The 15,003-nt window shown below is 39.7% G+C and overlaps 1 protein-coding gene across 2 annotated transcripts in view; it reads left to right on the forward strand.

Moving 5' to 3' along the window:
- LOC118123436 (methyltransferase-like protein 22) overlaps positions 1–15,003 on the forward strand; it is a 640,601-nt gene that overhangs the window by 107,962 nt on the left and 517,636 nt on the right. The window lies entirely within an intron of this gene.

Here is a 15,003-nt window from a genome sequence, read left to right on the forward strand (position 1 = left end):
GCGGTGCAGATGTGAGGTGGTGAACTGAAGCCAGATTATTGATCCACTTCATCATTTACATTAAAACCAACAGCTTTAGTTTTGCTCGCGCGACATATCTGTTCCACACGAACCTTTTCATTGAAAATATATATAAAACAACTTACAGCAAATTACGTTCAGATTCCATTAAACAGCGGAGTTACAGAGCCGAGTCATTAACAGGTTTTAATAATATCTTCTAACACTGTGCGTGTATCATCAAATCACTGCAGTGAACGGGACTGTGCCATCAGGCGCACAGAGCGGACTCGAGATCACTTACAAGAAGTGAAGACACTTTCCAAATAATATCCCAGAGTGGAGGTTAGGATCCACTGATGTGAGGGAATCGGTCCGAATGCTCTAAATAAATAAATACTGCCGTGACACTGGTGCGTGATTCCGCGTGATGGATGGAAGCATGAGGAGGAAACGAGGGTTCAGCGATGTCTGATCAGCTGATATAGATTCTATTGATCTGTGATATTTGTGCTGAACTGAGTCCAGTATCACACAGATCGACCAACGGAACCGAACCATCCCAGTACAAAAACAACATATAATAATAATTCTGTTAAATTCTATAGATTGGGGACATCAAAGCTTTCTCTGAATTTAATAATCCTGCAGTTTTGGATGATTAAAATACAAACAGACAATAGAACAAGTTCCCTCACATTCTGAGAGTTTGTTTTTTCTGCCTCCACCTTTCAATCAATCAATCAAATTTTATTTGTATAGCCCATATTCACAAATCACAATTTGTCTCATAGGGCTTTAACATGGTGTGACATCCTCTGCCCTTAACCCTCAACCAGAGTAAGGAAAAACTACTTAAAAACCCTTTTAACAGGGTAAAAAGAAGGTAGAAACCTCAGAGAGAGCCACATGTGAGGGATCCCTCTCCCAGGACGGACAGAAGTGCAATGGATGTCAAGTGTAAAGGAGAACATCAAGATAAAGGTTTTAGCAGCATTGATTAGGGTAAACATTTTGAAGTATAACTGAAGGTCAGTGAATTGGTGGATTAATGTCATTAATGGTCAAGTGTCTGAGGAGAAATACTATGTATCGAGCAGTCCTGCTGCAATCATAGTCCATGGTCAGCAGCCAGCAAGATCATGATCCACCATCAAGATCGGATGCCACTATAGTCCACAGTTATTGTCCACTGCCGCCATTAGGATCCACCATCAGCTGCCACCTCGGTCGTGGTCCACCACCATTATCTGATGCCAACACGATAAAGGATCTGCCTTTGTTATCACGATCAGCCAGCACGATGCAGAGTCCGCCATACTGGATCCACCATTACGACCTCTGATACGTGATCCACAGATCCTAATCCATGATGTGGCCACAGCCGCGGCCCTGGGTCTGCGGACAATAAGGCAAAAGGACTCCGGGGAAGAAGTCAAGTCAGTAACATGTATTGATGGGATATGAATTACTTTGATGTGATAAAGATTGAGAAGAGGAAGGAGAAGCTGGAAAGAGAAGCTCCGTGTTCATGTGTCCCCGACCTTCTAAACCTATAGCAGCCTAACTAAGAGCAGGTCTAGGACAAGCCTGGACCAGCTCTAACTATAAGCGTTATCAAAGGAAGGTTTTAAGCCTACTCTTAAACGTACAGATGGTGTCTGCCTCCCGAACTGAAAGTGGGAGATGATTCCACAGGAGAGGAGCTTGATAGCTGAAAGCTCTGGCTCCTACTCTACTTTTAGAGACTTTAGGGACGACAAGTAAGCCTGAATTCTGGGAGCGCAGTGCTCTAGTGGGTTGGTAAGGTACTAACAGCTCTTTAAGATATAATGGTGCCATATTGTTAAGGGCCTTGAAGGTGAGGAGGAGAATTTTAAATTCTATTCTAGATTTAACCGGAAGCCAGTGTAGCGAAGCTAATACTGGAGAAATGTGCTCTCTTTTCTTGGTTCTTGTCAGGACACGTGCTGCGGCATTTTGGACAAGCTGCAGAGTCTTTAACGACTTACTGCTGGAGCCTGATAATAAGGAATTACAATAATCCAGTCTGGATGTAACAAAGGCGTGGATTAGTTTTTCTGCATCCTTTTGAGAAAGGACTGAAAAAAGGCTGTCCTAGAAATTTGTTTTAAGTGAGAATTAAAGGATAAATCAGGATCGAAGATCACTCCCAAGTTCCTGACTGTTTCATTGGAAGCAAGGGCAATGTCGTCTAGCGCAGCTATATCGTTAGATAATGTATCTCTAAGGTGTTTAGGGCCAAGTATTAGAACCTCTGTTTTATCTGAGTTTAATAAGAGAAAACCTTTGAATTGGATCTTTTTTAATTTCAGGCTCCGTTCTTTCTATCGTACTCACTCTCTCACATTGTGTTATCCACAGCAGTCCTGTCCCATAAAATCGCTCTTCACCTCCACCTCACTAACAAACACCTCGATGTCAGTGTCAGAACGTTTTTATAAATCAGAATTTTCTTTTGCGTACGCCATTTCCAGCTTTTGTGCACACGTACACTTTTAGTATGAATCCCACGCACTGTTTTATAAATGAGACCCCTGGTCTGTCCCTCTAAAAAACAGCTTGATATTGTTTATAGGGGACCCCACAATTTTTATTCAATTATAATTTATTTGAATTCAGCTAACGGTTATATTTTAGTTTCAACCTTATCTCCTTAAATACAGGCAATGGTTATTTCACATATATACTGCCGGACATGTCTAATTAAGGAGCAGTGTTCATGATATGTTCATGCATATGGACGTGTGTTAATGTGCTGCATGGCTTCCGCCACTAGGTGTTGCCTCTGAGCAAGTCTAGCGGGAAGGGCAACTCTCGACGACACCTATAGTTTTATATATATATTTTATATTCAATTACAATTTTCTTATGTTTTGTCTAGTTTCCTGTTGTCAATGTTGAGTTGCAATGTCCTCTTGTAGAGGGCCCTCACATTGTCTGCTCCAACCTGAAACGAATAATGCAGTTAGGTGCTGTCATGTACATATTGAGCCTTTGCAAGGCTCAATTGAAAAGTTTATTGATTCATTACCACATGTGATCCTCCTGTGTTAGACGTGGAGGCTGAACTGTAGTCAATGAACGGCATTCTCACATATGTGTCCCTCTGGTCCAGGTGGGAGAGGGTAGTGTGTAGGGTTAGGGAGATGGCATCTGCAGTTGGCATATTTGGCCTGTAGGCAAACTGAAGTGGTGTCAACTTATGGTTTAATAATTTATAAACCTTTTTGCATCCCCCTATGTGTAAAATATTCATCATATGTAAATGTGTTACATATCATTTGCAGATCTTCCTTACCCTTCATGAATTATGTGTATACAAGTCATTCACAAACCTTTCTGCATTCCTTAATCTAAAGTGTAAACTAGTCATCATGTGCAAATACATTTTCACAGCTAGTTACGTGTTCAAAACAAACTGCACTTTTGCTTTAAAACAAATAAACAAAAATTTATAAACATGAAGTATGTACACGTAACTACCTGTGGAAATGTATTTGTACATGTTGAATAGTAATTTAATGGGCTAACTTATGTTACGGGTCCCAGGGATGGTACCGAAGTAACAAAATAGAAAATCTATAAAATACAGCTAAAGTGCAGCAGCAATGAGGACACAAGGTGAACCGTTGGTCATCCAGGTCGTTTCTGGTCATTTAGTTCACAACAACATAAGAAAACACAAGTCTATTTATCCAACCATTTAATTTCTAATGTACTTAACACAAAATTCTAGTACGTTCTTCCACACATACATACGTCAATCAGGGCTACTATAGAAATATAGTGCAAATTACAGCTATAGTTAACCGTATTGTATTAGCAAAAAACTTTCCCTCTGCGGTGACTCTGTACTTATATACTCAATTCAAACACTACTTTCACTCAGAGAAATACAAACCATTTCAGTATAAAAACATTAGACAATAATAGTCTGAGTGCAATTCGGGGTGGTGCTCAATATGGGCAGAGTCAAATGTTTGCCTCCACCCAAATTGGGCATGCGCTACCCGTTTTCTTGTTTTTTTATTTTATGCACGTTTTTTTTTAAATTATTGGCATGTTTCAATTACTTTATACTTACTTTATTATGTGTCTTTATTCTGCCAGATCCTGAACAGCTGTCTGAAAGATAGTGAGAAGGTGCTGAGGCTGTTAATCATATAAAGCATGTATGCTATATTCAATATTTTTTTTTTACAATAAAAGATTATCAAACTACATCTGTTATAGAGAGTATATTGTGTGTTTGCTGCCAGCAGCCATGTCACTGCTACTTGGTTTCCACCATCTTCATTAAATCCCATGCAACACCTGCCGGCATTTTTCTTTAATGATTCATCCATTTGTTGTTACTTTATCTATATTTTTGTACCAATAAAGTACTCACATCTTATAGTTAACTATTGTTTTCCTTTGTCAGCAAGTTTGCAATGGATTCTCCTTTCTGTTTGGGAACCTGGAAATCACATCTGGGCACTGGTAGTTCTGTTTTAGATCAGTTGTGTATTATTTTGAAATCTATGGCTCTATTTTATTTAAACTAAAATATGTTATACATCATATTTGATTCAATGCATAAAACAGAACCATAGATGACAGTTATCAGCGAGGCTGTTCGCTTTGACCACATTATGACTTCCTTTGTTTGCAGAAAAAAACTATACAAGGACACTTTGGGACTGGGAGCTTGGTATGTAGTATGTCTGCAAAGCTGAAGGCTTGATGCATAGCAAGATATAATTGTTGTGATGACCTGTTGAGTAGTTATAGATATCCCCTAAGTAAAGGGGCTCTTGTTTATAGGCTTTTAGTGGTATTGTAAAAGTGTGGTGAAAATTGTCTCGATCACCCAATGAACAACAACTCTTAACCTTTATTTTCCCTTCAAGGACTCAGATGATTATTTTAAGAGTGGTGTCAAACCCAGACCTTTCGAGGCAGGCTCTCCCTTACCATTCTCATTGGGATGGACAGGGAAGATGGCATCACAACGCTACAACAACTGCGGTCTTATGATGGGCAGGAGGAAGAGGAAACCACTATCCTCATGGAACCTTTCAAGTTCACGTTTCAGCTTCAAAAGGACTACGAGGTTTTCTGTGTAACAAACAGAATTTGAGTCTTTGCTTCATTTGAGGAGCAGTTTGGAAATAAGTTTTGAGGAGTTGACTCCTTACTTTGTTTTGTTATTATACACGGATTGTTGTCTGATCTCTTTACTGGACTTGTCAGTATCTCTAGGTTATATAGTCTGTCCAATTTCTCATGAGGAAAATATTCTGATATAAGTAAAATGTTAAACAAGCCACAGTACAAATAGCAATTTTTGTATTTTAAATGGACATCAGCCTTTTTTTGTATAAGGCAATTGAAGTCACGTTATTGAAAATTGTTATTATTAGGCCTCTTCAAACTTCTCCCATTGGTATCAGGACTGATTATAACAATATAATTTTTGCAATTGACATTAAACACATTCTGGGGTTATAGGTGCTTAATTATTTTTTGCTGCAAATTAGGGACAAATTTAGAATGCTGGTTATGTACATATGTAAAAAGGTTAGATTGGTGACAGTGAACCCTTCCCTTCGACTGTTTACTTATCATTATGCCCTAAGATCAGTATCAGCTGGAAAAGAGTGGAAGCTCACGGAGGAGAATTTATCTGATGAAGAGCAAAGAGGGACTGAGCAATAGAGCTGTTCATGACATGACAGTCTCTCACTTTATTAGGCATGATATAAAGACCTAAAAAATATTTTAAAAATACTGTTCAGCTCATACAATTAAATAAACACAAAAGTGATTGCACATTTTTGTGGTGTACTACACTTACAAGTCAATAATGATCCATCAAATTATACACTGATCATTTACTAATCATTTGTTAGTTATTTACTAATGTGTACAGAGAAACTGATACTTGCATACTTGCATACATCTGTAATCATTGGAAGAACAGAGTAACATGTGTTTACTTTCTCTGAAGTTGATGGTGACACACTCGTGTTGCTGCCCCCACCCAGCAATACACTATCCCACACAGAGGTCATATACACAAATTAATTGAACTGAATGAAGTAATGATGGATAATAGATTAAATTAATGATAAGAATTTTCGCAGAAAATGTAGACTTTAAAAATTAATGATTTCTCATTACTTCTGTGTGAATAAATAGTCAAACTTCATAATAAATAAAAACAAAAGAAAAGACTCTCATTGAGAAACTACCTGTTTCCTATGTGATTTAGTTATGCATACTTTATGCTTAACTATCCAATAGGATGCGAACACCTACATGTAACATCGAGAGTGACAGCAATTCTAGTCATTCTGGATGTGCTGTTAGAATTGGTGACGCAAGTAGAGGAAGTTATACTGGGATGCTGTGGGAGACATCTTCAGACTTGCGGGTGACAATTGTTCATGTCACTCTGTTAGCGTTTGTATATTGTTCCACCTTCTGGTCTCCTTGATGCATCAAGTCCACATTAAAACCTTTTGCATAAGACATCAGCTGCTGCCTGAGTTCTCCTTTCACCAGCTTCCAGAAAACTTTGATAACGCGTCATGTGTCCCCAGACATTCTAGACCTATAGCAGCATAACTCCTACTCTACTTTTAGAGAATTTAGGGACGACAAGTGATCCTGAATTCTGGAAGGGCAGTGCTCTAGTGGGGTGATATGGTACTATGATCTCTTAACCCTTGTGTTGTCCCTGCTTCCCCCGGCTGTTGGCCCCCTTACATAGCCCACCACATATTAGCACGCACACGTAGGGTATTTCTGTACTTGATGATGTATTAGCATCAATTGAGGGCAGGAGATGGTAGATTATATTTCTGTTCATTGACTACAGTTCAGCGTTCAATACCATCGTGCCCTTGAAGCCCGTCACCAAGCTCAGAGACCTTGGGCTCAACACCGCCATCTGTGATTGGATCCTGAACTTCCTGACGGGCAGACCCCAGGCTGTGCGGATAGGCAGCACCACATCCTCCACCCTGACTCTAAACACCGGTGCCCCCCAGGGCTGCATGCTCAGTCCTCTCCTGTACTCCCTGTTCACGCATGACTGCGTGGCCACCCACAGCTCCACCACCATCATCAAATTTGCTGATGACACGACCGTCATAGGCCGGATTATCGGCGATGATGAGATGGCCTACAAAGAGGAGGTCAGAGCCCTGACATCTTGGTGCCAGGACAACAACCTCCATCTCAACGTCAGCAAAACAAAGGAGCTGATCGTGGACTACAGGAAGATACAGGGAGAGGAGCACGCCCCCCTCTCCATAAACACAACTGCGGTGGAGAGAGCAGCTTCAGTTTCCTCTGGGTTCACATCAGTGATGACCTGACCTGGACTCACCACACAGACTCCATGAGGAAGACGGCCAGACAGCTGCTCTTCTTCCTCCGCAGGCTGCGGAGGCTCAACATGGATTCCGGGATTCTCTGCAACTTCTACAGGTGCACCTTAGAGGGTATCGTGACTGGCTGCATCACCACCTGATATGGCAGCTGCACCACCCTGAACCGTAAGGCTTTGGTTGTGAAGTATGCTCAGCACATCACCAGGACGGAGCTGCTATCCATGGAGGACATCTACACCCAGCCGTGTAGGAAAAAGGCCAAACCGGATCATTAAAGACCCATATCACCCCGCCATAAACTGTTCTGCCTGCTGCCATCTGGCTGACAGTACCGCAGCATCCAGGCTCAGACAGCTTCACCCCCCAGGCCATAAGACTGTTTAACTCCTTCAATCTGCCATAAGACTGTAAACTCCTCTAAACTCTACACCTTGCAATATTTGCACAACCCAATCAGTATTACTTACGTTTATTCATTCTACTCAGCAAGATACTTTATTTTAGTTTATAATTTATATTTGAGTTTTTATATTAAATTTGTTCTTTTTCTGTTTTGTGAAATATTTTTGAGCATGGCTAGAAGGGAGCCTGTGACACAATAATTCCATTGCCAGCGACTGCTGTATGTAATTTTTGTGTACATGATAAATAATAAAATCTTGAATCTTAAATCTAACTTTAGGCTAAAGTCTTATAGCACTGCAGGGTAACAAGTACACACACTAGCAGTGTATGTGCTAAGCTGGTCTTGAATGGGAATATCAAAACGTGTATATTTTCACAGTGTAACATTGCCATGTCAGTAACAAAGCACTGTTGCTTTTGAACTTACTCTATGCTCTGACGTCTGGTTTTCCCCGCTGACTGATGTTTGGGTATATGGTAGAAGTTTCAGATTAGATTTTATTCTGAGTTAAGGATGAAGCCACATTATGTAATATTTGAATGTAAAAGGTCACTTTGTTGAGTCATCACTGACTTACTGATCATATAGAGGTGATGTTAGTAAAGACAGGTCTTGGGTAACAATCTTATTGGGATTTTACTCTTCTCTTGTAATCTGCAATTGATACTACATTAGGAGCCTTCCTAACTGATTGAAATGACCCGGATGTATTTCAGCGGCCGCCATAATAAGAGCTGTTTGAATTCTCTAAATGATAACGAAAGGAGCTTCAATGCTTCATAACTTCTCCTTTAGCTTAGGAAACATCAGACCATCCTTTACGAAAGGAAAGAAGTACATGCAGCCCCACAATGTTTTTGTGGCAGCAACATTTAAAGCAATGCACTGTACACATCCATGGAAATATAAAAAAACACAACAGCTGTTTTTAGGATCCAGAACTGATGTGAATGGGATATGAACGTCTGAGCTCCGGATTTCTTCTCTGTCATCTGTCCAGTCAGGAGTCACAATAAACAACAAACATAATGACATTATATTTCACAACATCATCATCACAAAAATATCTTCGCATAGATTTATACAGATAGATTTTGTGCATAATTTTTTGCTTCTCCTTCACATCTTTTCTTGACCTTGTGACATATCCCATCGGGTCAAGGAATAGTGGTTAGGAGAGGAGATTATTTGGACTTTCCGAAGGATCATTGTTTGTTGTCTAAAACCTGCCAGCAACTTTCTGGAATGGAAAACCCAGTGTTTCCTTCATCTCAGGATCAACAAACTCAGATTTCACAAAACCCACTTTCTGAAACAGGCCCCTAAAACTAGCAGTGCCTGTGTTTCCCCTCATGTCTGGTTTGTTTATCTGCCGGAATAGCAGCATTTCCTGCATATTTGACCTGTTTTCCTGTTTGAAGATCCCTGCACGGACTAAAATGGTTCTGGCCTAAAAGAAATGGCAATCAGGAGGATAACTAATTTCTATTGCTTTTAAAAGAGAAAGACATGATTCAAGACATTCATTTTATTATCACATCTCGTAATGAGAGAGTAAATTTCAGTGCATTTCATTCAGGCTGGAGGTAGTTAAGGCTAAACTCGCGAAAGGCAATGAACAGAAATAGCTCAACTTTTTTTCACTTTCTGCATTGTTTTTTTCCAATATCCTAGAGGGAATTAAATCAGAAACTAATATATCGATATAAAAAAATATATTTGTGCAGCATGTTTTGCTTATAGGGTGGAGAGTGTTCTGTCAAAAAAAAACTATGAAAGCAAACAGAGAAAAATAAATCCAGATAAGCATAATTATGCAAGATCATCACATCATCCTGCTCAGATAAACACAGTAGAGCTACAAACACCTAGTTGGCCCTGCACTTACAAACTATATAAGGTCAGATTTATTCAGGATGTTGGATTGCTATGGTGACTGCATGGAGTTAATGATGTGGTGAGAAGCATGCTGTGGCATATAAGTGGAAAAGACCTCTTTTATAAACAACTATCCCCCATAGACACCCCACCCTGTAGTTATCAGGGGCACTTTTCTTATCTGCACTCTAAAAATTAACCCCTACTCTCCAGTTAACCATCACTTCCCATCCTGTCGCCTGCTACACTGTAAAATTTGACAAGTTGATCTAACTTTAAAAAATCTAGGAAATAAATTGCCTTGAAAAAGGTGAGTAAATATTACTATTAGTTGTATTTACTTAATACATTTTTACTTAAATTAAGTTAAATTAACTTTCAGTTTAATGAGTGTCACGTTATGTGCTGAGCTGGACCCAAATTTAGACAAACAAAAGAAGCAAGTGCAGAAAAAACATGTAATCAAAGAAAAACAGGCTTACACTTGGTGAGCTGGCAGGCAAAAGAACCAAAAAAACAGGAGCTGGACTGGACAAAACCAAACTGAACAAATGACCTGGCAAATGCAATCCAATTAAATTTTTATTTGCATAGCACCAAAATGTAACAAACATTATCTCAAGGCACTGTACATAGTAAGGTCGAGACATTCAATATTATCAAATATCCCAACAACTCTCACAACCCACACTTTGGTAATTGTGGAGTAAAAAAATTCATAACTGGAAGAAACCTCTAGTAGAACCAGATTCAATGTCATCTGCTTTGACCAGTTAAGGTGAACGGAGAAAACTGGGAAGAGAGAAGAGGTGGGTGGAAAAGAGGGGAGAGAAGAGAGAGAGGGGAGAGAGAGGAGAGAGAAAAAAAGAACAGTTGTATAACTGTGATAACTTCTAAGGTTGATATTTATGATGTTATTTGACACAGTTCTGCTCCATTCAGTTTCATTCATAATTCAATCCATCAATCAAATTCAATTTTATATTTATAGCCCATAACTACAAATCACAATTAGTCTCATAGGGCTTTACAAGGTGTGACATCCTCTGCCCTTAACCCTTAACAAGAGTAAGGAAAAACTACTAAAAAACAGGGTGGGAAAAAAACATAGAAACCTCAGAGAGAGCCACATGTGAGGGATCCCTCTCCCAGGACGGACAGAAGTGTAATAGATGCCACGTGTAATGGAGAACATCAGAAAAATAAATAGTATTTACAGCATTGATTAGAAGAAACTGTTTGTAAAATAATGGAAAGTCAATTAATTGATGAGCTATTGTCAGTAAGTGTGTGAGTAGGCATATTGTATATCAAGCAGTCTTGTTAAAAATAATTGTCTACGATCAGCTGCCACCACAATAATCCACAATCCATCGTTATGATCCACTGCCGCTATCCACGATCAGCTGCCAACACAATCCACGATCCGCCAATACAATCCGCCTTCACGATCTCTGATTTGCCATCCGGCATCATGATCCACGATGTGGCCGCAACTGCGGCCCTGGATCTGCAAACGATAAAGCACAAGGACTCCGGGGAAGACGTCAAGTCAGTGATATGTATTGATGAGATATTAATGTGATAATGAGGGAGAAGAGGAAAGAGAAGCTCCATGTGTCATGTACAGGAGAATGCATGCCCTTCTCACTCAGAAGGTGGCACAGGTTCTGGTCCAGGCTCTTGTCATCTCACGCCTAGACTACTGCCACTCCCTTCTGGCTGGTCTACCTGCTAACATACACATGCACACATAGACATCAAAGGGAGCTTGAGCCCCTGCCCTTTTCTTCCTCGAGAGAAAATGCCCCTTTTCTGGGGTACTTTATATATATTTTTAATTAATTAATATTATATTCCTGTTTGTGCACAGCTTCCCTGTCAACAAATATATTGATTAAATAAAAACTCAAAATATCAGATTAAAGTAGTCTATACCCTCCCTCCCTCCACGTCTCCTGCACAGTGGTGAGCATTAGAGCTGTGGACATTTCTTGATTCTTAGATACAACGCTGTTCTGATTATTATACCTTAAGCATGACACCATTATAAGGTGTGCCTTTGGGCATTCAATAAATTTGGTTATCAGAAAAATATTGAATATGAATATTAAATAACAACTTTAATTGATTAAAGTTACCTCGGGGCACCACCCTTCAAAGGAAGGGAAAAGATAGCCAATTTATTGATTAAGTCTCATGAAAGTACTAACTACTAAAATTAATAACTACAGACAAAATTTGTTTACACCATGTTTACACCATGTGGCTGAGATCACATGTATGTGCTAAGTTTTGGGAGTGTGAGATGTTGGTGCCAGGTTAGAGAAAGTATTTAGTTGCATGCAAAGAAAGACTGTGAATAGCAGGGGGCGGCTCCTGGCATAGGCGGCTGCCTAATTCCGAGAGGGTGCCACAAGAGGCTGATTTATCATGACGTGACAGAAGCGCCGCAAAGCACCTCGAAAATACTTTGGATTTCCCCGCTGTTTTCCTGGAGTTTCAATTTCCCCGATTTTTGCCCCCACATGATGAAATTTCCCCATCTTTAATTATGTACTTAATTCACACATTGGTCAGTTGTGTCTAAACAGACAGACACACACAAGCACACAATCTCTTGTGGGGAGGTGGCGGCTATAAGCTTTCATAGGTCAGTCACCTGTGAAGACCAGCATCATTTACCCCCGAACCGGCGCGGAGAAATGCGCTTCCTGTGTGAACAGTCAGGCGGCTGCTCGCACGAGAATTGCAGAATTTTTGTCGATATGAATAGCTAGCTAGCTGTCAGTACAGCAGATTTCAGACTCTTTGTATATTTTTTATTATATATTTGTATTGTTTTTTATAGCCTACATGCAGTATTTCATTTAAAACATTTTTTTTGTAAACTCGTTTTATTAGCTAATGAATGTAACCTCTGGAGTGAAGGAAGGGATGTGTGTGTGTGTGTGTGTGTGTGTGTGTGTGTGTGTGTTTGGTGAATTTAGGAGAAATCAACTGATGCAAACAGATGGCAGTAAAACTAACACCATCTAATGCCCAATCCCATTTCACCCCTTCTCCCTACCCCTACCCCTTGTTTTCGAGGGTTATCTTGCCCCTTGAAATGGAGTCACAAGGGGTAGTGGTTGAAATCTTCCCCTACGAATTGGGACAGCCCATCAAGAAGCCATTACATCATCAGTAGGCGGGGATGTCATTGTAATAACATTTTTAAGATCTTAAATAAACCAATGCTATTGTTTGCAGTTACTAAATGGTCTATATGTAACCCTGCCAGGATGCTTTGTTATTAGAGGAGCAGTTAAGTTCAGTAACATTGCTGCTATGGTAGGAAAAGCCATGTGAGTGAATGACAGAGCCGAGAGAGTTGGTGTACAGAGAGAAGAGGAGGGGACCCAGGACGGAACCTTGAGGGACCCCAGTAGTGAGAGGACAAGGTTCAGACACAGATCCGTACATCCGAGTTACATTGACGCACAAGGCGACACCTGTAAACAGCTGCAATGGTTCCTGGGGTTCCACAATGTCTGCCGATGTTGATATGTAGCCACAGCATGGTCGCTGCCCCGCTGACAGACCTTACATCCTCTAAGGTAATATTAATATTAATATTAATATATGCATACTGGAAACTTAAAGCCATGAGTTAAGCTTTTAACCTCCAACTGCTCCAGTAGAATGGCTCAGTGGCCATCAGATCAGCCTGTGGCAGCTTCAGGTAAAATATATAAACACTGTGTTCACAGGGCATCTATACTAATTCGAGAAATGTCTGTATGTGGCATGCATATTTCGAGAACCATTCATTTTATCTGGCTAATATATTTGCTGCAATTTGGACACAACAGTTATATAATGCAAAAATTTAGCAGGTCATTCTGATAATTTGACTAGTTTTGTTTCACCGTATTGGACTGACACAGATGTTCACAGGTGTCGTGAAGCTGATCTCTATCATGGGAACAACTTAGAATCACTTCATCTTTAGCAATTTGTTGACAAAGTAAAAGCAAAATGATTGTTTTCTTACTGTAATGCTGTGTATTGAGCTGAATTACAAAGCTTTTATTTTGAAAGGTTGTGAGCCTGGGCCTGAAGAGTCAGTATGAATCTAAAAAAAATATGAGTTAAGTAAGTAATTCTAATATTAACACAAACAATTATACACACATGAATAGTAAACACTGACTATAAAATCATTGCAAAAAAAACAACTGAATCCAGTTGATACTGTATGTAAATAGCTCTGCACACAATGTCCTGCATGCAAACAATAAAAAAGAGAGAGTATATTCTAACCCTCATTCCAAACAGGCATTTTTAGAACAAGCAAGAGCATCATTCTCAGGGATCTGTCCTAAAAACAAACAACTAAACTTTAGCCTTCAGCACCAGTAGCCCACGCTAAAGTCAGCACAGACAACTTAGTGATTTATCTTATTAACTATGATAAGCTTTACTGCATCACCAATGTCTCTAGTTGTGATGTCACACAATCCTGCAGATATGTCCATATCTTTAACTCAGATTTAGGTGAGCACAGAGAAACTTTCTTCACCTAAGCAGATGACAGTGAAAACAGCCTTTGGGAGTGGAGGTACTTAGAAGCAAGATATTTCTCTTTTGGTTAGTTCTCAAACCAAATGGTACAGCACCAGGACTGTGTGTGTGACGGAGTCAGCACAAACCACTGTGTATGTTTAAGGTAGTGAAAGGACAAATTAACCAGTGCAGCAGTGTGGCTAATTTGGCTCAGTCTAACTTTGCTTGACTGCCATCCGACGCAATTATGAACTGTCCAAAATCCAAATGTTTATAATGGATTTTGGACAGTTCATAATTGCGTCGGATCATGTTCATGTTAGCAGTCAGAAACATTTAAAAACATAACATTTGTTCTTCTAAAATCCAGTGTTTATGATTTAGATTGATCTATTTGCATAAATTTGATGTAATATATATTATTCAGTTGTATTCACGTTGTTGCAATGGTTACTTGAATATGAAGACATTCTGAAACAAATGTCAGAGCAAGTCTGGAGCAGAAAGGCAAGGTGTTGCAACTCTGTGAAGATTCTTTCCTTTCTTTCCTGCGTCATGCTGACATCGGTATTCATGGAGACACAACGGGGCAGCTGTGGCTGAGTAGTAGAGCGTTCGTTTTCCAACCAGAAGGTCGGCAGTTCAATCCACACTGTGTACACGACTTACCATGTCATAAGTCACATTTGAGGGCAACAAATTACATCAACCACTATTTTTTCTTGTACAAAAGTACACGCTAGTATTGTTGTAAGTTAGATATTT

The sequence above is a fragment of the Hippoglossus stenolepis genome, chromosome 16 (assembly GCF_022539355.2).
Source record: "Hippoglossus stenolepis isolate QCI-W04-F060 chromosome 16, HSTE1.2, whole genome shotgun sequence".
Taxonomy (NCBI): domain Eukaryota; kingdom Metazoa; phylum Chordata; class Actinopteri; order Pleuronectiformes; family Pleuronectidae; genus Hippoglossus; species Hippoglossus stenolepis.